The sequence below is a fragment of the Apodemus sylvaticus genome, chromosome 8, assembly GCF_947179515.1.
Source record: "Apodemus sylvaticus chromosome 8, mApoSyl1.1, whole genome shotgun sequence".
Classification (NCBI taxonomy): domain Eukaryota; kingdom Metazoa; phylum Chordata; class Mammalia; order Rodentia; family Muridae; genus Apodemus; species Apodemus sylvaticus.
The window spans coordinates 83480470-83507779 of NC_067479.1; the positions used below are offsets into that span (position 1 = coordinate 83480470).

Here is a 27310-nt window from a genome sequence, read left to right on the forward strand (position 1 = left end):
TGGCTGGATCTGGCATTAACAGATTTGATGTTTGGTGGATTGACATTGGAAAGTCATTGAACATTGTATTTAATATGTTCAGGCATGTTTAAGGCACATGCCAGTGAAAAGGAACTGAAGTACAAATTCAAATTAAATAAATATAACAAAAATACTATTAAAAATCTTCCTTTTCTCCCACATACAGAATTCTCTCTCTCTCTCTCTCTCTCTCTCTCTCTCTCTCTCTCTCTCTCTCTCTCTCTCTCTTTCTCTCTGTCTCTCTCTCTCTCTCTGTGTGTGTGTGTGTATATAATATTGCACATCTTAATCAAAGGTTTTCTGCAAATATGTCTTTAAAGTTAAGTAAAGCCATCATAGACAGAAGAAATTAAGCATTCACCCATGGAGCTCAACTAAGAACAGTGAAGAAAAGTCTAGTGGAGCATTTTCTCTTTTGCCTTCAAGACACACAGTACTCATCAAAGAAACATGGTATCCTTTTCCTTTTTCTTTTGCAGGCTTCTTGAACTTCTGCTTCCAGACCACACAGAACACATAAACATTCATACAGAGACAGGAGAACTACCACATGCCACATGGCCTGTGTCCCCTGACTTCCTCTCTCTTCTCTCTTAGAAAGTGCGGAATATTTTCTGTGGTTTTGCCTACAGGTGCCCTGGTCTCACTCCTAGAGGGGGTGACCTTTCTGTTTCTCCTTCTCCTCTTATCTCACTACATTGTCATCATTCTGGATAGCATGGCAAAATGCAGGCAGACATGGGAGCACATTAAGGGGCAATGTGAGGGTGATGGAGCTGGGCCCCATCTAGCAGGGAAGATGACTACCTGCTACCTTGCTGGTGCTGGGAGGAGGAGCCAGGGTAGTGACAAATGACCTCACTGTAGGTGGGAGGCGGCCCCTCCATGCACCCACCACTGCTATTGCAGGTGGCACTGATGGATGCCTCTGAGTTACTGAGTTACTGCTGGGAGGACAGGGGCCTCCCACATGGTGCTGTCTATAAGGTCACTGTGGACAGTGGTTGGGAGGTTCACAGATTCCTGGTTCAGCTCCAGCTGTTGCTCAGGGTCCTGTAGCTGGAGGGAGCAGGGGCCCTGCTAGAGTGGAGGCTCCTCCGATCACAGAGTGAGATGGTGGGGGCAGGGTGATTTCCTGCTGCAGGTAGGGGTAGGTGGGCTGGAATCTGCTCCACTGGACAAAGGGAATCAAGGCAAGGCAGTCAGTGGGCCGAGGCCGGGCATAGACCTGCAGCTCCTGCATTCTTCCTGTCAGCTTACTCTCTGAGGGCCAGAGGCACCCTTCTGAATTCAGTCTGTCATCTCTTCCCCTGGCCTGGCTGTGTCAGCTGCTGAAGGAGCAGGCTGACAGCTTGTAGTGGCTCAGCAGGTACATGATCATCATCACCACCATCACCATCATCATTATGAGGATGACCAAGATCTCCATGAACTCCAGCTCCTTGATCTCCATGCTGGGAACAGAGAGCCCTGGCAGTTGCACACCCAGGAGACACTGGGCTGCCTGGTGGCTGTGGTGGCAGTGGTGGTGGTGCGGTTGACCCCCATCAAGCAGTCATGGGCAGCATAAGGCATGAGGTGCAATGCAGAGGGTGCAGGGGTCAGCCCTGTTTGCCCTGCCAGGCTTGGGCCAGGCGAACAGAGATCAATGTGGTGCAGGCTCCTTTCGCTGCCAAGGTTCCATGGCAAACTGGGTACCCTGGCCGAAGAGAGGGAGTCCCGGGGAGGCATGCCCTGGATGTGCCACTTGCAGCATGCGGGTCACTGGTGGGTGGCCAGGGCACAGGGTTGCCAGGCTAGTTTGAGCACCAGGCATTCAGCAGATGAGCACCTCTTCCAGCTCATTAAAGACCAAGGACATCGTTTGCCTTGTTGAGATTTTGTCAGATATTTTTTTTATGGCAAGTTTTTAAAAAAATATTTTTAATTGGATATATTCTTTATTTTCATTTCAAATGTTGTCCCCTTACCTGGTTTCTCCCCCAGAAAATCCCCTAACACATCTCCCCTCACCCTGATCACCAGTCCAGCAACTCCTGCTTTCCTGCCCTGCCATTCCCCCTATTCTGGAGTATTTAGCCTTCTCAGGACCAAGAGCCTCTCCTCCCTTGGATGTCCAATGAGGCCATCCTCACTGGATATGCATCTGCAGCCATGGGTACCTCCATGTGTACTCTTTGGTTGATGGTTTAGTCCCTGGTAGCTCCAGGGGGATACTGGGTGGCTCATATTGTTGTTCCTCCTATGGTGCTGTAACCCCTTCAGATCCTTGGGTCCTTTCTCTAGCTCCTCCATTGGGGATCCTGTTCTCAGTTCAATGGTTGACTGAGAGTACCCCCTCTGTATTTTTCGTTCACTGGTAGAGCCTACCAGGTGACAGTTATATCAGGCTCCAGTCACCAAACACTTGTTGGCATCCACAATAGTGTCTGGTTTTATAACTATATGGGATGAATCCCTAGGTGGGGCAGTGTCTGGACGGTCTTTCCCTCAGGCTTTGCTCCACATTTTGTCTCTGTATCTCCTCCTGTGGATATTCTGTTCTCCCTTCTAAGAAGGACCAGAGTATCCATACTTTGTTCTTCCTTCTTTCTGAGCTTCATTTGATCTGTGAGTTCTAACTTGGGTATTCCAAGCTTCTAGGCTAATATCTACTTATCAGTGACAGAATAGCATGTGTGTTATTTTGTGATTGGGTTACCTCACTCAGGATGCTGTTTTCTTGTTCCATCCATTTGCCTAACAATTTCATGAATTCATTGTTTTTAATGGCTGAGTAGTATTCCATTGTTTAAACGTACCACATTTTCTGTATCCATTCCTCTTTTGAGGGACATGGATGTAGCTTCCCTGTCATATCAAGAAGACATAGTCTTACTGAAGACTTCCTAGTCCTCAGGCTCTTACAACATTTCTGTCCCTTTTTTTGAGATATGGCATCAGTGTAAGGTATAGGGATTATGTTGTAGATGTATCAAATGGGGCTGGGCATCCTTCAGTCAGTGGTTACCTGCATTTTGACAAGCTGTGGCTTTGTAGTGTGGTTTTTGTCTGCCACAATAAGAAGCTTCTTTAATAAATGGTAAGAGCTATACTTATCTCTGGATAGAAGGATGCATATATTCAGAATACACTTAGGATCTGTATTGGTTTAGCAAAGCAGTAGTAGCATATCCCTGAAGATCCTTGTGCTGACTACTCACAAACAGTTGCCTAGGTTTCCAGCTGGCATTTTGCTTCTGTTGAGCTGACCTTGAGTCTAAATAGACAGTTGTTGGCTTCCACCAAGATATAAGTACCACTTTTGCACCTTTGGAGAGAACTTGCCAAGTTCACAGACTTTACATCTAGATAGGAGTATTGACTGCTTTCCTTTCTAAACAGCTTGCTTATTTCCCCCTGGTAGTGTGACAACACTTCTTAGAGTTGAGGCTTTTGTTTCAGACAATGCTAAAGTCTTCAAGTCCTATGTTCAAAACCTGTAGTGTCTTCAACAACAGGGACTTACCTTCAGATCCTAGGAAGCAACCAGAAGACATCACCTTCTATTCAGGACCTGACCCCTACCTACAGTGGCCTGATAAGCCTACAGTTGATCAAAATCCGGAGATCTTGAGACAGGAAGCAAGGTGGCATGGAAAGAGTGAAAGAGTCCACATGCTGCAGTGATTGTGTTGAAAAGAGATGCTAGGAAGGCAGCTTCAGTGAAACAGCTCATTTAATGAGGGGATCAAAGGCTATTTAAACCATTGGAGAGTGTGTAAAAACTTTTTTAGTTTTTTAAATTAGATATATTCATTATTTACATTTCAAATGATATCCCCTTCATGGTTCCCCCATCCCTGAAAGTTGCTTAAGCCCTCTCACCTCCCCCTGTTCACCAATCAACGCCCTTCCACTTCCCTGTCTAGGTATTCCCCTACACTGCTGCTTGGAGCCTTTCCAGGACCAGGATCCTCTTCTTCCTTTGTCCTGGGCATCATTTGATGTGTGAATTATGTCTTGAGTATTCCAAGCTTCTCTTCTAATAACCACTTACCAGTGATACCATGTGTGTTCTTTGTGATTGGGTTACCTCACTTTTGATGATATTTTCCAGTTCCACACATTTGCCTAATAATTTCATGAATTCATTGTTTTTAGTAGCTTAGTAGTGTTCCATAGTGTAAATATACCACATTTTCTGTATCCATTCCTCCGTTGAGGCTCTGTTTCCAGCTTCTGGCTATTATAAATAGGGCTGCTATGAACAAAGAGCATGTGTCCTTATTACATGCTGGTGAATCCTCTGGGTATATGCCCAGGTGTTATATAGCAGGGTTCTCCGGTAGTATCATGCCCAGTTTTCTGAGGAACCTCCAGACTGATTTCCAGAGTGGTTGTACCACCTTCCTTGCAATGCCACCAGCAGTGAAGGAGTGTTCCTCTTTCTGCACATGCTAGCCAGCACCTGCTATCATGCCCAAGTTTTCTGAGGAACAGCCAGACTTATTTCTAGTGTAGCAGTAAGGGGAAAAGGTCAAGTAACATATAAAGGTCCACCTATCAGAATTACACCAGACTTCTCACCAGAGACTATGAAAGCCAGAAGAGCCTGGGCAGTTGTCATACAGACCCTAAGGGAACACAAATACCAGCCCAGACTGTTATATCCAGCAAATCTCTCAATTGCCATAGATGGAGAAACATTGTATTCCATGACAAAAACAAATTTACATAGTATCTTTCCACAAATCCAGCCCTGCAAAGGATAATGAATGCCAAACACCAACAAAAGGAGTGAAACTAAACACTAGATAAAGCAAGAAACTAATCTACTTTCAACAAACCCAAAAGAAGATAACCACACAAACATAAAAATTATATCCAAAATAGCAGGAAGCAACAATCACTATTCCTTGATATCTCTTAACATCACTGGACTCAATTCCCCAATAAAAAGACTTAGAATAACAGACTGGATATGTAAACAGGACACAACGTTTTGCTGCATACAGAAAAGACATCTCAGTGTCAAAGAAAAACACTACCTCAGAGTAAAAGGCTGGAAAAAAGTTTTCTAATCAAATGGTCCCAGAAAACAAGCTGGAGTAGCCATTCTAATATCCACTTCATACTCATCAAAGGAAAAATCTATCAAGAATTCTCAATTCTGAACATCTATGCTTCAAATACAAGGCCACCCTCATTTGTAAAAGAAACTTTGCTAAAGCTTAAAGCACAGATTGTACCTCACACAATAATTGTGGGTGACTTCAACACCCCACTCTCCTCAGTGGACAGATCAGGGAAACACAAACTTAACAGAGTTGCAATGAAACTAACAGAAGTTTTGGACCAAATGGATTTAATGGATATCTATAGAACATTTCATTCAAAATCAAAAGAATATGCATTCTTCTCAGCACCTCATGGTACCTTCTCCAAAACTGAACATATAATTGGTCTCAAAACTGACCTCAACAGATATAAAAAGCTTTCGTATTAACTGTATCATTGAATAGGGCCAGTGTGCTCAGTATGCCTCATTAGCATAAGATGTAATTCCAGGTGCTTCTGGACGTGACCTTAAAAGGTAAAAGGAAGTTTAACCTGGCTACCTGGATAAGTGACCTCCCATGGTGGGCAAAGGCAAGGCACAGGGCTACATGCATTGGAACAGGTAGGACATGGACGGGGAGGGCGCAATCCTATTGCTGCCAATCTGAGGATGAGATGTCCAGGATTTGGTCAGGCCTCAACAGACTCTTGCTTCAGGCCTGCTTCCTTCAGCCCCAAGTGCCCTGGCCCCACAGCATCAATAGTCCATAATTCTTTGAAAGAGTCTTGGAATCTCGTGACAATTATCAGACCTTGTACTTAAATATTTATATTAGATAACCTATGGCTCTTGATGAAGACTTGTAACCCAGTGGTATAGTGATCTCTTGCTCTCTCTCTCTCTGTCTCTGTCTCAGTGTGTGTGTGTTTGTGTGTGTGAGTGTGTATGTGTTACACAATTTTATGTAAATATAAAGTAATCTGACTCCTTAGGCTATCTCAAGCACTTGAGTGTTACTTATTCCCCTGTCCTTCTGTATTGTTCACCTCTCCCTCTCAGATTAAACCTCTTCCTGTTTCTCCCATTTTCCTGTTCCTGTCTCCTATCACCTGTCTCCTATTAGCACATGGTTTAACATTTTTTGTTTCATCTGGTTACTCCAGAATAATAATGAGGGTTTTGCAGTATTCTACTCTCTCCAGAACACAGGTCATTTGGACAAAGGATAAAGAGAGTTACATCAGAATCAAATGACATCACACATCAAATGGACCTAATAGATGCATGTAGAATATTCTGCCCAAGTACCAAAGAATATGCATTCTACTCAACAACCCAGGGCTCTTCTCTAAAATAGACAGATCCTGGGCTACAAAACAAATTTGAGCAAAATTGAAATAACTCCATATATCCCATTGCAACATAGTACAGTAACACTTAAAGTCAACAGCAAACACATCTCTTGTTTGTACAAAACTCATGGCAATTAAACAACTCATTATGGAGTAATGAATTATCAAAGAAGAAATCAAGAAAAAAGTAATTTTCCAGGAAAGCACAACATAACAAAATTTCTGGCACAAGTGAAAATCTGTTCTACAGGGGAAATTTATATCGCTTAATTTTCCACATTAAAAAAATTTTTTTTCTTTATAAGTCTGGGATGTCAGGCCATCAACCTGTGCCACTAGTTGGCAGTGTCAATTTTCCCTACACAGTTAATCCTCTTTGGAAATGTCCTCACAGACACATCTGTAGGTTTACCTCATTCACATTCCAGGTAGTTCTTAATCCAGTCAAGTTGGAAACACAAATTAATCATTAAATGTGTATTTGGAACTGGAATATATGGCATCAGACAGGCAGGAAGTCACAGTGCTAGAGCAGTAAAAGAGAAATCACAACTTCATGCTCAACCAGATGGAGGGATATAGGAAAGGCATGAGCCTCATGAGATACACACACACACACACACACACACACACACACACACACATACACACACACACACACAGGCATAAACATGCGCTCATGAGTACTAATTGTTTTTTTTTATTGAATATTGTCTTCATTTACATTGCCAGTGGTAAAACCTCTCCCGGTTTCCCCCCTCCCCCAAACCCCCAAACCCTCCTAAATCCCCTGCTTCCATGTATATGCCCTTCCACCCAGGACACTCCCACCTCCTCCCCACTCAGTTTCCCTTTGTTGGGGCATCTGTTGAGCCTTTACCTGACCAAGGACCATTCCTCCCACTGATGCCCAACAAGGCCTTCCTCTGCCACATTTTTGGCTAGAACTATGTGTGCCCCTTGGTTGATGGTTCAGTCCCTGGGAGTCTTCGGGCTTCTGGGTGGCCGAAATCATTACTTCCCATGGGGCTGTAAGACCCTTCAGATCCTCTCGACCACCCTCCAGCTCCACCATTGGAGACCCCCATGCCCAGCCCAATAGTTGGTTGCTGGCATCTGCCTCTCTATTAGTAAGGCTGTGGCAGGGGCCCTTTGGAGACAACCATGGCATGCTCCTTTTGGTATATATTTCTTGTTGTCCATGGTAGTGTTGGGGTTTGTTGACTGTTTATAGGATGAATCCCCAGTTATGGCAGTCCCAGGGTGGCTGTTTCTTCAGTCTCTGCTCCACACATTGTCTCCCTTATTGCTCTCGTGAGTATTTTGAAACCTTTCCTCAAGGAACCAAAGCACCCTCACTTAAGTCCTCCTTCTTCTTGAGCTTCCTGTGCCTGGTGAATTGTAACTTGTTTATTTTGAGCTTTTGGGCTAACATCTACTAATTAGTGAGTGCATACCATGTGTATTCTTTTGTGATTGGGTTGCCTCACACAGGATGACACTTCCTACTTCCATCCATTTGCCTAAGAATTTCATGAATTCATTGTTTTTAATAGCTGCGTAGTACTCCATTATGTATATATAACACAGTTTCTATATCCATTCCTCTGTTGAGAGACATCTGGGTTCTTTTAATCTTCTGGCTCTTGTAAATAAGGCATCTGTGAACATAGTGGAACATGTGTCCTTATTACATATAGGAGCATCTTCCGGGTATATGCACAGGAGTGGTATAGCTGGGTCTGCAGGTAGTACTATCTGATTTTCTGAGGAATTGCCAAACTGATTGCAGAGTTGTTTTACCAGTCTGCAATCTCACCAACAATGGAGAAGTGTTCTTTTTCCCCACATCCTCTCCAGCATCTGCTGTCCCCTGAGTTTTTCATGTTAGCCATTCTGTCCAGTGTAAGGTGGAATCTCAGTGTTGTTTTAATTTGCTTTTCCCTGATAACTAAGGATGCTGAACATTTCTTTGGGTGCTTTAGAGCCATTCATATTTCCTTCAGTAGAGAATTCCCTCTTTAGCTCTGTACCCTGTTTTTTAATAGTGTTATTTAACTCTCTGGAGGCTAACTTCTTGAGTTCTTTGTATACATTGGATATTATTGGATGTAGGGTTAGTAAAGATCTTTTCCCAATTTGTTGGTTGCCGTTTTGTCCTATTGACCGTGTCCTTTGCCTTACAGAAGCTTTGCAATTTTATGAGGTCCCATTTGTCGATTCTGGTTCTTAGAGCATAACCATTGGTGTTCTGTTCAGGAACTTGTCCTGCCTGCCCCATGCGCACTGATTCTACATCCCTTACATGTTCCCATTTCACAACAGAAGATCTGGCCCTGCCACCCTCACCTGCAGTGAGGTGTCCTGAATGCAGGGGAGTTGTCCTTCTGTCCTTACCGTTTGCCATCTGAGGTAGACAGGAATGCTCTCCCAGAGACAAGAGAGCAGGACCGCTTACCCACCCCCTGACCAGCTGTGGCTCTCAGAGGATCAGGCCCAGCACATCACCTGGGCAGCACAGCAGAGCTGGGCCAGGTTGCAGAAGCAACAGTGAGCCAGCCCCAAGAATATGAGCACAACAGCGATGACTCTGCCACTTGTCTGCTATGAGGTGACATGGCCACAGGAGAGATGCTCTCCCCCACCTCCCCAACCGTGTGCCAGTGAGGAGAGCTGGGCCTGGGTCCATGAAAGTGTTACAATTGTCCCTGCTCCTCACCAGCTGAAGCACTCATGACAGTGTTCCCTGCACATTGCCTGGGCAGTAGAGTAAGATGGTCCTTGTCTAAGGGTATTTAGTAACAGCAACAGGAAAAGAAACTAAGTCCCCATGGTTTTGAACTCGTAAATTCCAGAATTGAGGATAAACATTCTGTATTGACTAAGGCATCCACTTTGTAGTACATGGTTATGGTAGCTCCACAAATAAATGTGGGACTTTTCAAATGGCTTTTCTACAAACATTTGCTGAAGTTTATTTGAGGGAATGTGGTGTCAACTAACACTGACAGGAGATCTGTTTGTTTCCTGTAGATTGCACCAGACTTGTGTCTCTGCTATTTGTTCAAGGGCTTTTTAATTTTTCAAAAAGATGAAGAGCTCCTGGGGAGGACTCAGTCAATTTATTTGACTAAGAACCACCCCCAAAGATGTATCCACAGGCCACCCTTGGACAATTGCTTGTTGAGAGTCTCCTCCCAGATGAACCAAGGTTAGGCCCAAATGACAATGAAAGCTATCCATCACAGACAGGAAGTTTATGGTTACAGCAAGTACTTGTTTGTCAAAGACATTTACATGCTGCTCACTATGTATTCAAAGCTGGTAGCTGTCCTTTTTGTACCAAAGAGTAAGACACTTGCTCTTTTTCAGTTTAATTAGGCTGCTGCGTCCTGCCATGTTGCCGAAGCTGGCCATGAACTCTTGCCCCAGCATCCCAAATACCAGGATAACAGTCCTACACTGCTCTGCTCAGGTAAGATGGTGCTTTAAAATAAACCAGGAACAAATTAAGAGCTTTTATATTCTGACTATTTGGATGAAAAGTATCTTCACTTACATACTCTGTTTTCTCCATAATCCATAATCTTTCTGCATATGAGTATTTATCAACTTTATAGGTATCTGATGAGATAAGTGTTTTCAGGATGATATGGTAATGGACTTTATGCCTGTCAAGATAAAATTAAAGAATCAGGAGCTGCTTCTACCAAAAACCAAAACAAGAAAACATTAGGTTAAACTAAAAATTGGAGTTCATAGGTCCCAAATAAAAGAAATGATAAATGATTTGATAGTTGTACATTATATTCTTGTACTGAATTTTCACAAAAGCACAAAGTTGCATGCCAGTTAAAAAGCCTTGTGAACTTACCTTTGGCAACTATCCTACTAGATAAACAAAAATGTTATCTTGGTTAAAACATATATTCCTAAATCCAGTGTGGAAATATAAATAACATGTTTTCCCACAGTGGAAAGACAAAAGTTTATCTCAGAGACACAGGAGTGCTAGGGTTGCCTAGTGTAGTGCAGTATAGTGCAGTGTAGTATAGTGTAGTGTAGTGCAATATAATGTAGTATACTGTATTGTGTAATGTAGTGTGGTGTAGTATAGTGTGGTGTAAGATAGTGTAGTGTACTGCAGTACACTGTAGTGGTAGTTGCTTCATGTGCCTGAGGTCCTGGGCTCCCTCTCCAGTACCATGCACTTGGAAAAGCAGAAAGCAAATAACAGTTGTCAGATCTTGGGGCAGATGTTGAGAGGGTGATGGTGGACTGAGAGTTGCCATCTTGGTTACCACGATTCTATAGAAGAACTTTGGTGGGCAGCAATTGGCCACATATCTCAAAGTAACTGCTAAAGAGGAATTGGTGTGTTCTCAACACACACATACAAAAATAATTTGATAGGTGCCTGACTTGATGGCTGTGCCAATTTCCATCTTCTGGCAACAGCATATAATGTTTGGGGAGTGTTTATGAGAATTCAGTGATGAACAACACAAACAGGATAACCCAAACCTGGCCCTGGGCTTTTCATTTGATTGTTTATGGTGTTTAGAAGATGTATTGTCAGACTATACCCGGGTAATTCCATTTAAACCTCCTTTATATGGGTTTCTATATTATAAAGCTTCTCCCATTGTAGGTTTCCATATGGCCTTTCAAAAGGCTTCACTCAGTTATCACACCTCCATCCTATCTTGCCTTAGTGTGGTTTTGCTTCTTGCCTTGCAGCCCAGGTGTGGGAAAGCTACTGGGACAACCAAATGCAGAAATGATAGACTGTATTTACCCTAAGCCCATTGTCTGGTATTGACCTTGATGGAAATGTAGATACACTGCTTGGGGGGATGCCTTTGGTGAGGGAGGTTGAAGGTCATGTTTCTTGATTCCCTGTAGTCCCCCTGAACCTGCAAACCACACAGAAGAGTACTGATGGAAGCATCTGGTGTCCATGGGCCTATGATGAAGAGCATAGGACCAGGGGCTTCCAAACTCCTGGGCATCCAGACTCTAAGGGTCTTAGGGAGTTGGCAGCAGAATTAGGGTGCTGACCTGCAAAGAGACTAAGGAAAGGGATTCTCAGAACCTTGGACATGAAGTCACTGCTACATGTCATGGAGGAGCTGAGAATAGAAGAGGCCAGCAGACTGAGGATAATCCCTGAAACAGGGGAATGGGGAACTCTGGCTTAGCTCAGTAGGGGCTAGCCCAGGAATATGGAGGGGTCTTCTGCAGGAGACTTAAGTGGCAAGGCTCTGTGGACAAAGGCTTTCTCCATGTTCCCCATAGTTGTTCTTAATGAGAGAGACAGTCTTTGGTTCTGAACTGTTTAGTGAGTGCTTATCATGGAAATGTGTACAAACCATCTCCTCAGGTTGGATCAGTAATTAAATACCTTGTAAGGAAAGAACACCCAGGAAGGTAAGCTTATTGGCAGAACCCTACCAATTTCTAGATACCTCAGTAGCATGGAGAACTCTATTCTTAGCTAAAGGAGCCTAGGGCATGTTCCTATGCAGAGATTTTGTTCATGTGACAGAGGCCTGGTAGGAAGCTGGTGAATCATTTGCTGTCTAGTCTAGCTTCCGGGACTTCCAACCCATCAGCTTTGCCAATTTCCTGATATGACCTACTATGTCACATCTTAGTTTGGGTTTTATTGATGTGGAGAGACACCAGAACCAATGAAACTTTTCACTGGGGCTGGCTTACAGGTTCAGAGGTTCAGTCAGTTATCTTCAGGGCAGGAAGCATGGCAGCATCGAGGCAGACAGCACTGGAGAAGAAGCTAAGAGCTCTGTATCTTGCTGTGAAGACTCTCAGAAGAATGTCTTATAGGCGGGTAGGCAGAAGGTCTAAAACTCCACCACTCCACAGTGACACACTTTGCAACAAGGCCACACTTACTTCAACAAGGACACAACGCTTAAAAGTCCCACTCCCAGAGTCAAGCATTCAAACCACCACACCCCTCTACAATCTCCCACATTTAAATCTTTCTTTCCCACTGTTTCCTTTTTCTACTTCGCAAAATCGGTGTTCTACCATTTTATTGAAATATCCTTCCATAATACCTCACTAGGACATTACCTCCTATGGGTATTACAATTTAAATACACATTTCTAAAAATTGAATGTTACCATCCACATAAGACACAACATGTGGCATTTGTCTTTCTGAGTCTGGGTTCTATCCCTCAGAATGATTATTTCTGGCTCCATCCATTTACCTGTGAAATTCATTTTTTCACAGCTCAATTCCATTCTTTATATGGACCACATACTCATTATCTTTTCATAAGTTAAATGTCATCCCTCTGGGGTCTGGGACACTATAGCTTTCCTGGCATCTGGGACTTTTTGCTTGCTAATCCCAGTTCCCCTTCCTGTTCACACTGCTTTTCTTGTGTCCGACAATATTAGGTATACTGCTTCTTCATTTTCATTGAATTATAGAAAGTGTTTCATTTCTTTCTTGATTTCTTCCCTGACCCATTTATCATTGAGTATACATTTTTTTCTGTTTCCATGAGTATGTTGGCTTTCTGTTGTTCTTGTTTTTGAAGTCCAGTCTTAGTCCCTGGTTTTATGTTAAATGTCTGTTATTCATGCAATCTTCTTGTATCTGTTATGGCTTGTTTTGCATCTGGTTATATAGTCAGTTTGGAGAAGGTTCCATGGGATGATAAAAAGAAGGTGTCTTAATCAGGGTTTCTATTCTTGCACAAACATCATGACCAAGAAGCAAGTTGGGGAGGAAAGGGTTTATTGAGCTTACACTTCTATGCTGCTGTTCATCACTAAAGGAAGTCAGGACTGGAACTCAGACAGGTCAGGAAGCAGGAGCTGATGCAGAGGCCATGGAGGGATGTGTCTTACTGGCTTCATCAGCCTGTTCTCTAATAGAACCCAAGAATACCAGCCCAGAGATGGTACCACCCACAAGGGGCCCTTCCACCTTGATCACTAATTGAGAAAATGTGCCACTGCTGGATCCTATGGAGGCATATTCCCAACTGAAACTCCTTTCTCTAGGATAACTCCAGCTTGTGTCAAGTTGACACATACAACCAGCCAGTACAGAAGGTATAATTTTTTTCCCGATTGGAAGTGAAATGCATTGTGAATATCTGCCATATCCATTTGGTTCATAACTTCTCTTAGTTACACTGGATCTTTGTTTAATTTCTGTTTCAAAGGCCTGTCCCCTGGTGTGTCTGGGGAGTTGAAGTATCCCATTATTATGGGGTTTAATGTGTGTTTTGAGCTTTACCAAAGTTTCTTTTAAACTTCTGGTTGCTATATCAATTGATGCAGAGGAATTCAGAATTGAAACTTCATCTTCGTAGATGTTTCCTTGGATAATTGTGAAGTATACTTTCCCATCTGTTTTTAGTACTTTTGGTTGAAAGTCTACTTTCTTGAACATTACAATGGCTTCTCCAATTTGTTTCTTGAGAGAGAGAGAGAGAGAGAGAGAGAGAGAGAGAGAGAGAGAGAGAGAGAGAGAGAGAGACAGAGAGAGACTGAGGGAGGGAGGGACAGAGGAAGAGAAAGAGATGTGGGGTAGGGAGGGAGGGAGAGGGAAAAGGAAAAGGAGAGACTGAGAGAGACACAGAGTGACAAAAGTGAGAGACACAGAGACAGAGAGATAGATTCAAAGACAGAGACAGGCACTGGCATGAGCTTTTCAAACACCAAAGCACACCTCCAGTGGCATACCTTCTCCAGCAAAGACATATCCCCTACAGTTTCTAAATCAGTTCCATGAACTAGGTAGCAAGCATTCAAATATATGAGCCTTTGTGGGCCATTTTTATTCAAACCACTCCATTTATGATACACAAGATTTTTAATTTATCAAGCTGAATATTTTTGTTTCCTGAGATGTATTAGAGAAATACTGTTGTGTTTCAACTATTTTTGTTCCATGTGATCATCCACAGAGCAGTACATTATAACTGTAGCTAAACTTATGACTATAAAGATACAACCCGGATACTTTTTTCATCATGACTTTGGGATCCACAGAGTTTGACACACTGTCCTGGCTGGTTTTGTGTGTCAACTTGACCCAGGCTGGAGTTATCACAGAGAAAGGACCTTCAGTTATGGAAGTGCCTCCGTGAGATCCAGCTGTGGAGCATTTTCTCAATTAGTGATCAATGAGGGAGGGCCCCTTGTAGGTTGTGCCATCTGTAAGCTGGTGTTCTTGGGTTCTATAAGAGAGCAAGCTGAGCAAGCCAGGGGAAGCAAGCCAGCAAGAAACATCCTTCCATGTTCTCTGCATCAGCAACTGCTTCCTGACCTGCTAGACTTCCAGCCTTGACTTCCTTTGGTGATCAATAGCAATGTGGAAGTGTAAGCTGAATAAACCCTTTCTTCTACAACTAGTTTCTCGGTTATGATGTTTATGTAGGAATAGAAACCCTGACTAAGACAACCACTACCCACATCAAAAGCACAATTCCCTGTGTAGCTCTGCCTGGCTGGGACCTAATTATGAAGCCTCAGTCACATGATACTTGAAGATGTCTACTCCCACCTGATACTTCTACTGTTAGAGGACTATGAACCACACACGAACACAGTAGGTTCCTATGAGAGAAAAATTAGAGGTTATGTTTTACTCATAATATTACATTAATTTTATTCAATACAAGCTTAAAGTGGGGAGTCAACTTTCATAGATTTTGCTAAACAGTAAATTATATACAATAACAGAAAGATAATAAATAAATACCAAAACTTCACATGAAAACAAAGAAAAGCAAATATCCAAAACAGTCAAAACTCTAACCAAAAACCAAACATTATAATTAAGCTTAACATCATTTTACTGCTGCAGATTTTAAGCAGAGTCCTAAAGCCTATTGCTGGCCGTGGAAAAATAGTGCAAAGGCAGTCAGTGATGATAAGAATCTCTTCAAGATGAACATAGGCATACCTCATTGGGGGGCAGAGAGTTGCTGATGGAAAAGTCCTTCCAAGGCTATGCATGTGAAGTGTTACAGACCATACCTCAAAAGCTGTCAAGTTCACATGACTGATCACAATGAAATAATACTTGATGACCCATCAGGATCAGCAAAAATTGACCTTCTCAGACTCTTCCTGAATGCCAGCAGATCTTGATGTCCCTAAGCACTTCTCTGAAACCTTACAAATATGCACCATTGTTGGAAAAGAGGTTAGACAAAATAAAGGCATCATCACCTATAGGAAGGAAAAAGGAAAAAATGCAGCCCAAGAAGGCCGTGGTTGCAGCGATGAGATGCAATGGTTGTACACTTGCTTTGCACACTCAGTGCTCCTGGTGAAGAGTTGTGTCTGAGGGAGATCTTGACATGGTCTGTGCCCCATTTGAGCTTTTGTTGGAATCTCTCAGACCTAGGGGAGGAAGAGGAAAAAGGCCTGCTGAGAACTTGCCATGTCAGCTCTCAAGCAACTCCAGGTTTACTTAGCAGGGCAATGCAGTAAGACCCTTCACCTGAGGTCATTCCTGTATCCCCAAAGTAGGACAAAAGAGCACCTGGGCCTGGATGTGTTTCTCAGTTTAAAAAATTGCTTGATACTGAACTATGAACTACACTCTGTGCTGGAGTTAAATTAAAATAGGACATTTCTCTAATATTTCATGCATATTATATATCCAGTGAAGGCACAATGGACAGAAGTGGACCAGCCTATTCCTGCCTCTTATTCACTGTGTCTCAGGGGCTCCAAAGTGAGTGGCATCTTCCAGTCGGCCCTCCATTTTCCATAGCCTGTTTGACTTTGGAACCAAAGCTATGAGCCCAGCCAACTAGTAAATCTCCATAACCAGGATGCTGAGAAGATGCACTGAGCAGCCTAACCTTCCAGTGCACAGGCAGGATTCACTGTGCTCTTGTCCCAAGAGCAGACAAGGGACACAATGACTAAGCCAGCCTTTATGATTCTCAGACACATAGATTTGACAGATCAGCCTCCTGCATTTCTCCATGTACCACAGTCCTTTCTTTTCCTACAATGGATTTCTATACCCAAATACTTTTTCCTCTACAAACCCTTGAAAATCTGACTTTACACCATCTTGTCCCCTTATTTTCTAATGAGATAGATGGAGAGGCATGATGTTGGGCTGCTGTAGTTGATGTTTTCCTGATGCAAAATGAAATGGCAGAGGACTTTTGTCATTAAAGATGTTTTCTATTACCATTTAGGATGATTTCCTTGAAGATGTCTGCTGATTCTATAAGTATATTAAAGCTCTACTGACACAATTATATCTTCACATGATTCAGGGTCTTAAAACAGAGGGTTCCAAGATCATCCTTCAGGAAATTGCAGGATGATACATATTCTGCTCTCTAAACCTACCAGCTACTTCTCAAATGACCCTGCGAGTAAAAATAAACACAGTTCTCCATGGTTATTATTGAGGAACTTTGCATCATATTGCAGTTCATAAGATATAAAAACATCCCAAATGTCAGTCTAAAGGAGGCTAGTGAATTAATAGGCAATGATTTTTCTGAAATGGAGCACACTGCAGAACTATGAGGAGGAATCTGTACTGAAGAAAGAAGAGAATGTTACAGGAAGACTAGACAAAACAACTGGTGAATACATGGACTCTCAACAAAACCAACAATATACACATTTCTACAAACATGCATTTCACACACTCACACACTCACACACTCATACACTCATACACACACACAAACCCTACAGAAATCATAAGTGACCAGGAATGTTTGAAAAGATCACAATGGTGGAGGAACAGTGGAATATAAACTATAAAAAGCTGATATTTCAAGTAAGTCTCAGGACTCTGCTATCCATCCCTTGAGGACTGAATATGCATAGGGAACACACTTCTTAGACGGTGTTGAGAGAGTTAGAGACATTTTATTCTTGAAGTCTCACAAGTATCACACCAACCCACAGCCTGAGTGAAGTCTTTTACATATCCCAGTTCATCCAGTCAGCTCCACAATATAAGCTCTAAGAAAGGATTCTAGCAACACTGACAGAAAACAGGACTGGAAGATGCTATTCAGGCTCTTTCAGTGTGAACTAAGATCTAGGCAGGGTAAAGAGACCATCTTCCAATGCACTCAAATGACTCCTACAAAGAAAATGAGCTAAAGACCTGACTTTATCTATCAAAATTCTGTTCTACTACAAGGGATGCACCCACATAGTACCTTTCTAACATAATGGCATGTAGGTGTGTAATGTTTGTTCAAACTATACATCTTAATGAACTGCAACTTTTACTTCAGAAGGAGGATCTGCTTGCCTATCCTCCATTGTCCTGTAAGAGGCTAACTCCACAGAAAGTCTTGTAAATGATCAGAGAAATGAACAACTGGATGAGACATAGGAGAGTGCCTGGATAAGGTTCAGGATGGTTACATGCATGGGCTTGACTGTGTTTATGGTTAAACAAGAGAGCAACCTGTCCCTGATGTTCATTCATCCTACCTGCTGCTGCTTGGTACTGGAGTCATTCAAAATCTCACTGTCTTTTATACTTAAAATATTTGTGTGCTTGGTGTCTTCTTCCGGTGCAATCTGCTCCTGTAGCAGTTCTCTGTTCTCAGTCTACAACATCTTGACTTTGTGCTTTTGATGGTTAGATTCACACAGGAGTTGGTGATTACTGATCCTGAGCCAAAAACAAAACTGTTGACTCCCAGAGAGCATCCATCTTCTTCCTACTCCTCCATGTACCAAACACTTCATGGGCCCTGATCTCCACTCAGCCTCAGACTACAGTCCAGATTAGCCATGGAATATTATATATAGGAAATTCAAATGCAGAGGACAGCCACATTCCAGAAGACTCAAGGGATTTCTGAAAACACTAGCACCAGTGGGTTCTCATGTATCTTCCAGAAGAGGACATGGCCCCATGTGTACTAAGGTGTCCATAGTGTTGAAAATCTTTCTGTAGTTAGAGAGGAAACCTTCAGTAGGAGAGGAGATGACAACACAAATGTTGAAAATATTTCTATGTGTCTCATGGCAACCGGAATTATAAATCTCCTTTCAGAGCCCTAGAGGCTCACTGTTGGTTGATATCTCTGTGATGGTGCAAACCTCTCCTATCTCAAGGATACTGAGTTGGAAAGGACAGAGGCTGGAGGGGCACACAGACACTTCACACTTGGTCAAAATGGGTTCAAGAGGTAAACAACCTAGAGCCTTGCTTTGAAGGAGGCAGGATTCATTTTAAGAGGCAAACAATATATAATCTGAGTCCTTACTTTGGTTCAAAGACAAGGATGATCAGACACATTCTGTGCCTAGTGCTTGTGTCATGACCATGTTAGTCACTCACCAGTACAATTGATTTTCTTTAGTCAGTTCTGTGGAGTTGGACAAAGCTTCACTGATCTCTTGTGGTATTTTCTTGAGGTCGGTAATCATTTGGTGGTATTGCATCATAAGCATGAACTTCTCAAAGTTGTTCTTGTGGGAGGGCATGGCCCAAGGAGCAGATATTCCCATGAACTGAGGACACAAGGATCAAGTCAATTCAAGCTGAATTGTAGACTACCCCTGACCATATAAACCATATCCTTCCTCCTTGGTATTGGCTTTTCTAGGTGTTTATTAAACTTATTACTCCTGGCCTGGGGCCAGTAGATCCAGAGAAGTAAAAGAAGGGAGCTGACATGCTTTACCTCCCTGAAGAGGGCTTGAAGAAATAGACTAGCTCTCCAAAAATTTTCCAGGAGCGTGTGCCACAGTGCTGGACCACCTTAATCCTGAGAAGACACTTCTTCTATTTTGGTTTAATGAATTATCAATCATTGGATCTTTTGTACATAAGTTTCCAAAGGATATAATCAGTATTTACAGGGAAAAGGCTGTATAACATACAACAGGAGTTTTCAGTGTGTACGCAATGTGAACACAGAGGTCACTTGCTGTACTGCTCAAAGTGACTCTCCATGGACTCATCACTATCATTACCTAGAAAATGTGTCAGGCAAAATCTTAGGGCTCATCACAATACACAGACTCCTCAGATAGTAACTAGAAAACACACACACACAAACACACATACACAACCAAACCTAATTAGAATGCCACATAGATAAAATGATGTAGCATCATCTCAGAGTATCATGAACAAAAATGGAGAAAAGCAGTGACAACCTGCAACCAATCCAGACACAATGAGAGAAAACACATGGGACCAGGCCCCTTTAGGTATTGACAGGACCAGTTACACCCAAATTATCTCTAGGTCTACAGTAATGATTTATCATAATCACATTGTACTTAGCATCTCCAACAAAACAACGCCTGTCCATGCTTCTAAAAATGCAGGATGAGAGCTCACACACTGCTCCCCTTATCACAGACTGTGATTCATGCCACAGGCTCTGGTATACTTTTGTGGGAATCAAAAGAGCCTGTGACAACCATCTCCCATGTGAACTTCAAGTTCTATGTTGAACATCCAATCAGCAAAATAAATTTGTACATGAGGTCAGCCTTGAGTTGTAGCCTTATATCATAAGAGGAAATCTGGTGATACAGAGCAGGCCCAAGAGAGTCAGCAAGGAACTGGGCACAATGACTACCTGTCATTCAAATCTTTGTTACTGTAATGGGCCAGGATACCCCGGAGTTGTCTCTCTCATTTTCCATCTTCTGGCGATCCCTTTTGAGCTTGTCCAACATCTTCACTCCCTGCTCCTTCTCATTGATGGTGGAGGGTTGTGATGATGCCTTCCCAACAGACCCTGTAGGTAGATCAACACTAGTAAACTTGTAGAGATAAATTGACAGGCAATAAAAAACTATGCTTAGTCCCAAACATAAGCCCAAGGAACAGGAAATTCTACAGACACAGTAAATGCCTGAAAGAAAAGGAAATCATCTTCAAGCCGGACTCCACAGCTATGTTCAAGCCTGCTTCAAACCACCATCACTAAACATATGCCTCGCTCACTACTTCAGTGCCCCAGCCCTGAAAGTATAAGCAGACCCAGGCAAGAAGCATTGGAGGCCATGTAAGCTCTTATCTGACACTGTAGTCCATAATGCTTGGCATAAAAATATTGATCATAAACACCAGCACCTAACATCTCCCACAAGTGAACACCTGTCAGGACTTCGTAAAATGGGTGATACAAGCTCACACTGTACTACACTAGCCCATATAGTGAATCAGACCACATCATGTTTGTCCGAAACCAAAGTGTCTGAGACCTTGATTCATGAGCAGAGGAATATCCTTCCCTGTCCTTGGTGTCACATTCTCATGTAAACTACAGGAAACTATTGAGGATGAAGGGCTTCAATACTCTATCCTGACAGCAATATTTTGCTATTCTCACAGAATTTTCCCATGGCATAATTTGCAACTCAGGATATTAAGATCTCTGGGCAAAACAACTGCAGGCTTGTCAAATCCTGGCTCTCTGCAAAACTAATCATCTGAAATTTTTGAATCTGAGTCTGCCATTGAGTAATATCAAGGATCCAGATCATAAGCCCTACTCCTGGTTGGACCAGCTTAAGCCCACCTCTTCCAGGAAGCTCCCTGACCCTTGCCTAGGACTCACTGTGCCTTCCCCATGACCATTTCTTCCTTCTTGTTTCCCAACAAGACAGAAGACCAGCCTCCTTCTGCCTCTTCTGCCTAGGCCTTGTCTCTGTCTGTATTCTATTCTCCCTACGAAATATCCTGCACAGCATGGACAGCATGCCTGCTTCTGAAACCAGTGGTCTCTGAAGGAATAGCCCACAGGCAGCTGGTGTCACTACAACATTGGTGATGTCACAGAAGATTCTAGGGTACTCCTGGATACAAGAGATTGTCCAGGAAAGTGACTACTGATGATGTCATGAGGAAGTACCATGGCCTACCTGCTAACTACCTTGCCCCATATTGGCCAGTTTCTGAGGTACCTTTTCCAGGAGTCCCTCTTTTGACCTAGGGGAGAGCCCTTGGTACATTCGCCTTACAGAACTAGGGATTTCTCTCTGCTTCATTACAAGTCAAGCACTTTTGATGGGGAGACTTTGTTAGGGCCTTGGCATGGTCAAGACCCATCATTGCTAGGACCTAAAGCTCTTGGATCCTTGAATGAGAGAGATTCTTCTCCATTATAAATCTGATCCTGGTGTCCATTCATGAAAAGTACAGTCCAAGTCTCCATGTTGCCTCCTTTCCCAGAGGCCATAATCATTCTCCTAGACCTTTAATTTGATGCAAGTTCAATTGTATTTTTTATTGTGCACATGCCTTGAGAGGAGATGGTGTTTCAATATATACAGACATGTGTTTTCACAAAATATATGTTTTAGGATCTCATTTTGCAATGAAAGCTCCATGTTCTTAATATAGGAATGCAGGTGCAAGGAAATATCAAACTATACAGTTTATTTCCCTTTTTTAAAAGATAAAATCCCACATTCTCCCTTTCTCAGTTACAACCAGACAGAGAAGGCTTCTGTGAGCAAAGGTCAACAGGGACAATGGGTTGCTGCTCTGTATAGTAAAAAGCATTTGACAAAATTCAGCATCCTTTCATGTTAAAAGTCTTGGAAAGAACAGGAATTCAAGGCCCATACATAAACATAGTAAAAGCAATATACAGCCAACTGGTAGCCAACATCAATCTAAATGAAGAGAAACTTGAAGCAATCCCACTAAAATCAGGGACTAGACAAGGCTGCCTCCTCTCTCCATGTCTTTTCAATATAGTACTTGAAGTTCTAGCTAGAGCAGTTAGACAACATAAGAAGGTCAAAAGGGATACAAATTGGAAAGAAGTCAAACTATTTGCAGATGATATGAAGGTTTGGATGCTTTTAATGACAACTCATATTTCCATAGGGGTTGCGGGACTGTTTAGATAGTGTACATTATCTTTGTTTAGCCTTAGTATGTGGTTTTTAGCTGGAGAGATAGCTCAGCAGGTAAGAGTCTTGGCCGCTCCCCCAGAGGTCTTGAATTCAATTCCAGGCAACACAGGGGGGCACACAACAATCTCTAAGGGGCTCTAATGCCTCCTGCTGGCCTGTGGGTATATATGCAGCAGAGCACTCATCCCTTTAAAAATAATAAAATAAAATGTTCCTTCTGATCTAGATTTTCCAGAATTGTTGAGCATAGCATTTTCTTGTAAGACAGGATAAGTTTTTTATTTCCTCAGTTTCTGTTGTTATATCTTCCTTTTCATGTCTGATTTTGTTAATTTAGGTACTGTCTCTGTATCATTTAGTTGGTTTGGCTAAGGGCTTATCTATCTTGTTGATTTTCTCAAAGAACCAGCTCTTGGTTTTTTTTTTTTTGATTCTTTGTATCTTGCTTTTTATTTCAGTCCTGAGTTTGAGTGTTTCCTGACATATAATTCTCTTAAATATGTTTGCTTGTTTTCATTTCTAGAATTTCAGGTGTTCTTTGAAGGTCCTGGTATAAGATGTCTCCAAATCCTTTTGTTTTCTCTATCAACAACTTACTCATTTTTCTTTAATAGGATATTTTATTTATTTACGTTTTAAATCTCAACCTCTTACCATGTTTCCTCTCTGCAAACCCGCTATCCCACCCCCCCTTACCCTACTTCTATGAAGGTGCATCCCCACCCACCTCCCCACTACTGCTTCATAGCCCTACATACCACTATATGGGGCATCAAGCATTCACAAGAACATGGGCTTCCTCTCCCTTTGATGCCAAATAAGGCCCCTTAAGTTCTTTCCCTCTATCCTCTAACTTCTCCACTGGGCTCCCTGTGGGTTGCCAGGAAACATAGGCGTCGGTATTTGTCAGGATCTAGCAGAGCATCTTAGGAGATAGCTGTATCACTCTACTGTCAGCAGGCACTTCTTGTCATCCACATTAGTGTCTGGACTTGGTGGCTGCATGTGGGATGGATCTCCAGGTAGGGCAGTCTCTGAATGGCCTTTCCTTCATTCTCTGCTCCATTCTTTGTCCCTGCATTTCTTTAGACAGGAGCAATTGTATGTTACAATTTAGGAAATGGGTGGGTGGCACTTTCCCTCAACTGGGAGACCATGCCTAACCTCTGAAAATGGTCTCCATAGGTTCTCCCTCCCCTTTGTTGGGCATGTCAGCTATTGTCATCTCTCTGGGATCCTGGGACACTATTGATTTCCTGGCATCTGCCCCTTTTTTGTTGCTAACCACAGTTCCCCCAGGCACTCAGTCCTGTGGATTTTCCTGTTCACATTGCTTTCCTTGTGTCCAAAAATGTTGGGTATGCTGCTTTTCCATTTTCATTGAATTATAGAAAGTCTTTAATTTCTTTATTTCTTCACTGATCAATTTATCACTGAATAGATAGTTTTTCTGTTTCTATGAGTATATGGGCTGTATGTTTATGGGCCTTGTTTGAAAATGTGTGTCACTGTGGAGGATGGGCTTTGAGATCCTTCTCCTACTCACTTATAACATAGTCTGTATAACTCACTGTAGTTGGGAGGCGGCCCTTCCATGTGCCCACCACTGCTGTAGCAGGTGCCACTGAAGCCCCTGAGTTATTGAGCTATTGCTGAGGGGGTGGACAGGGGCCTCCCAGCATGGCACTGTCTACATGGTGGGCTGGAAGCTGCTCCACTGCATGAAGGGGATCACGGCAAGGCAGTCAGTGGGCCGAGGCTGGGCATAGACCTGCAGCTCCTGCATTCTTCCTGTCAGCTTACTCTCTGAGGGCCAGAGGCACCCTTCTGTATTCAGTCTGTCATCTCTTCCCCTGGCCTGGCTGTGTCAGCTGATGAAGGAGCAGGCTGACAGCTTGTAGTGGCTCAGCAGGTACATGATCATCATCACCACCCTCACCATCATCATTATGAGGATGACCAAGATCTCCATGAAATCTAGCTCCTTGATCTCCATGCTGGGAACAGAGAGCCCTGGCAGTTGCACACCCAGGAGACACTGGGCTGCCTGGTGGCTGTGGTGGCAGCGGTGGTGGTGCGGTTGACCCCCATCAAGCAGTCATGGGCAGCACAAGGCATGAAGTGCAATGCAGAGGGTGCAGGGGCAAGCCCTGTTTGGCCTGCCAGGCTTTGGCCAGGCTAACAGAGATCAATGCGGTGCAGGCTCCTTTCGCTGCCAAGGTTCCATGGTGAGCAGGGTACCCTGGCCGAAGAGAGGGAGTCCCGGGGAGGCATGCCCTGGATGTGCCACTTGCAGCATGCGGGTCACTGGTGGGTGGCCAGGGCACAGGCTTGCCAGGCTAGTTTGAGCACCAGGCATTCAGCAGATGAGCACCTCCTCCAGCTCATTAAAGACCAAGGACATCAGTTGCCTTGTTGAGACATTGTGAGATATTTTTTTATGGCAAGTTTTTTTAAAAAAAATTTAATTGGATATATTCTTTGTTTTCATTTCAAATGTTGTCCCCTTACCTTGTTTCTCCCCCAGAAAATGCCATAACACATCTCCCCTCACCATGCTCACCAGTCCAGCAACTCCTGGTTCCATGCCCTGCCATTCCCCTATTCTGGAGTATTTAGCCTTCTCAGGACCAAGAGCCTCTCCTCCCTTGGATGTCCAATGAGGCCATCCTCACTGGATATGCATCTGCAGCCATGGGTCCCTCCATGTGTACTCTTTGGTTGATGGTTTAGTCCCTGGGGTACTGGGTGGCTCATATTGTTGTTCCTCTATGGCACTGCAAACCCCTTCAGCTCCTTGGGTCTTTTTTCTAGCTCCTCCATTGGGGACCCTGTGCTCAGATCAATGGTTGGCTGAGAGTGTCCCTCTCTGTACTTTTCATGCACTGGCAGAGCCTCCCAGATGACGGCTATATCAGGGTGCAGTCAGAAAGCACTTGTTGGCATCCACAATAGTGTCTAGTTTTGTAACTGTATATGGGATGAATCCCTAGGTGGGGCAGTCTCTGGACAGTCTTTCCCTCAGGCTCTGCCTCACATTTTGCCTTTGTATCTCCTCCTGTGGGTATTTTGTTCTCCCTTCTAAGAAGGACCAGAGTCCATACTTTGTTCTTCCTTCTTTTTGAGCTTATTTGATCTGTGAGTTGTATCTTGGGTATTCCAAGCTTCTGGGATAATATCCACTTACCAGTGAGGGAATACCATGTGTGTTCTTTTGAGATTGGGTTACCTCACTCAGTATTCATTTGCCTAACAATTTCATGAATTCATTGTTTTTAATAGCTGAGTAGTATTCCATTGTGTAAATGAACCACATTTTCGGTATCCTATCCTGTCCCGAAGGACCTAGTTATGCGGGACAGGGGCGGATGGTGGGGGTGGGGAAAAGTCGAGGAGGACCAAGCCTGAAAGAGAAAGGGGCAGGAAATTAAAGCGAGACCAAGCAAAAAGGGTGTCTTGTCAAGGCCTCTTTAATGAAAGGCTGAATTGCTGATTATGAACACAACATGAGAGGAAGTAGAGAGGGGCTGAGGGGGAATGCTAAAGGAACAGAAAGAGGAAAGGTCATCTGGGTCAGATGTTGACTGTGGCTCAAATATCTAGCAGTTTTTCTGGAATGCTGGGTCTGCAAAACATCCCCAGGTGACCGGCCAAGATAAGGATCAGTTGATTCTCAGGATCAGCATTGTGTGAAGGAGAGGGTGTTTCAGCTGTTAACCAAAAGGTCAGTGAATTCTCACGATGAGATGGTTTCCCAAGACATAGTCTTACTGAAGACTTCCTAGTCCTCAGGCTCTTACAACATCTCTGCCCCTTTATCTGAGATATGGCATCAGTGTAAGGTATAGGGATTATGTTGTAGATGTATCAAATGTTACTGAACATCCTACAGTCAGTGGTTACCTGTATTTTGACAAGCTGTGGCTTTCTAGTGTGGTTTTTGTCTGCTGCAATAAGAAGCTTCTTTAATAAATGGTGAGAGCTGTACTTACCTCTAGTTAGAAGGATAAGTATATTCAGAATACACTTAGGATTTTTACTGATTTAGCAAAGCAGTAGTAGCATATTCCCCAAGATCCATGTTCTGACTACTCATAAACAGTTGGCTAGGTTTCCAGTTGGCATTTCACTCCTGTTGAGCAGCCCTTGAAGCCAAGTAGACAGTTGTTGGCTTCCACCAAGATATAAGTACTATTTTTGCACCTTTGGAGAGAACTTGCCATGTTGTAGTTCACTTACTTTACATCAAGGTAGGAGTATTGACTGCTTTCCTTTCTAAACAGCTTGCTTATTTCCTCCTGGTAGTGTGACAACACCTTCTTAGAGTTGAGGCTTTTGACTCAGACATTGCTAAAGTCTCCAAAACCTATGTTCAAAACCTGTAGTGTCTTCAGCAACAGGGCCTTACCTTCAGATCCTGGGGAGCTACCAGAAGACATCATCTGCTCTTCAGGACCTGACTCTACCTGCAGTGGCCTGATAAGCCTACAGTTGATCATAATCAGGAGATCTTGACATGGAAAGCAAGGTGGCATGGAAAGAGTGAAAGATCCAAAGGCTGCAGTGATTGTGTTGAAAACAGATTCTAGGAAGGCAGCTTCAGTGAAATGGCTCATTTAATGAGGGGATCAAAGGCTATTTAAACATTTAGAGGATTTGTGAAAGCTTTCATATTGCCTGTATATCATTGATAGTGCCAGTGTACTGAGGATAAATTATTAGCATGAGGTGGAATTCCAGGTGCTACTGGACAAGACAAGTATCCAGGAAAAATAAAGTTTAACCTGACTAAGTGACCTCCTATGGTGGGCATAGGTGAGGCACAGGGTTACATGCTTTGGAACAGGTAGGACATGGGCAGGGACTGAGCAATCCTATTGCTGCCAATCTGAGGATGAGATATCCAGGGTTTGGACAGGCCTCAACAGACTCTTGCTTCAGGCCTGCTTCCTTCAGTCCCAAGTGCCCTGGCCCCACAAGCATCAATAATGTATGATTCTTTGAA

General features: G+C 43.2%; 3 pseudogenes; all 3 read right to left on the minus strand.

Annotated features, from left to right (window-relative positions):
- Positions 1-670: 670 nt before the first annotated feature.
- LOC127691070 (protein TMEPAI-like) lies at positions 671-1518 on the minus strand (annotated as a pseudogene).
- Positions 1519-14991: 13473 nt separating this feature from the next.
- LOC127690783 (uncharacterized) lies at positions 14992-21141 on the minus strand (annotated as a pseudogene).
- Positions 21142-23847: 2706 nt separating this feature from the next.
- On the minus strand, positions 23848-24396 carry LOC127690785 (protein TMEPAI-like; annotated as a pseudogene).
- Between the last annotated feature and the right edge of the window lie 2914 nt (positions 24397-27310).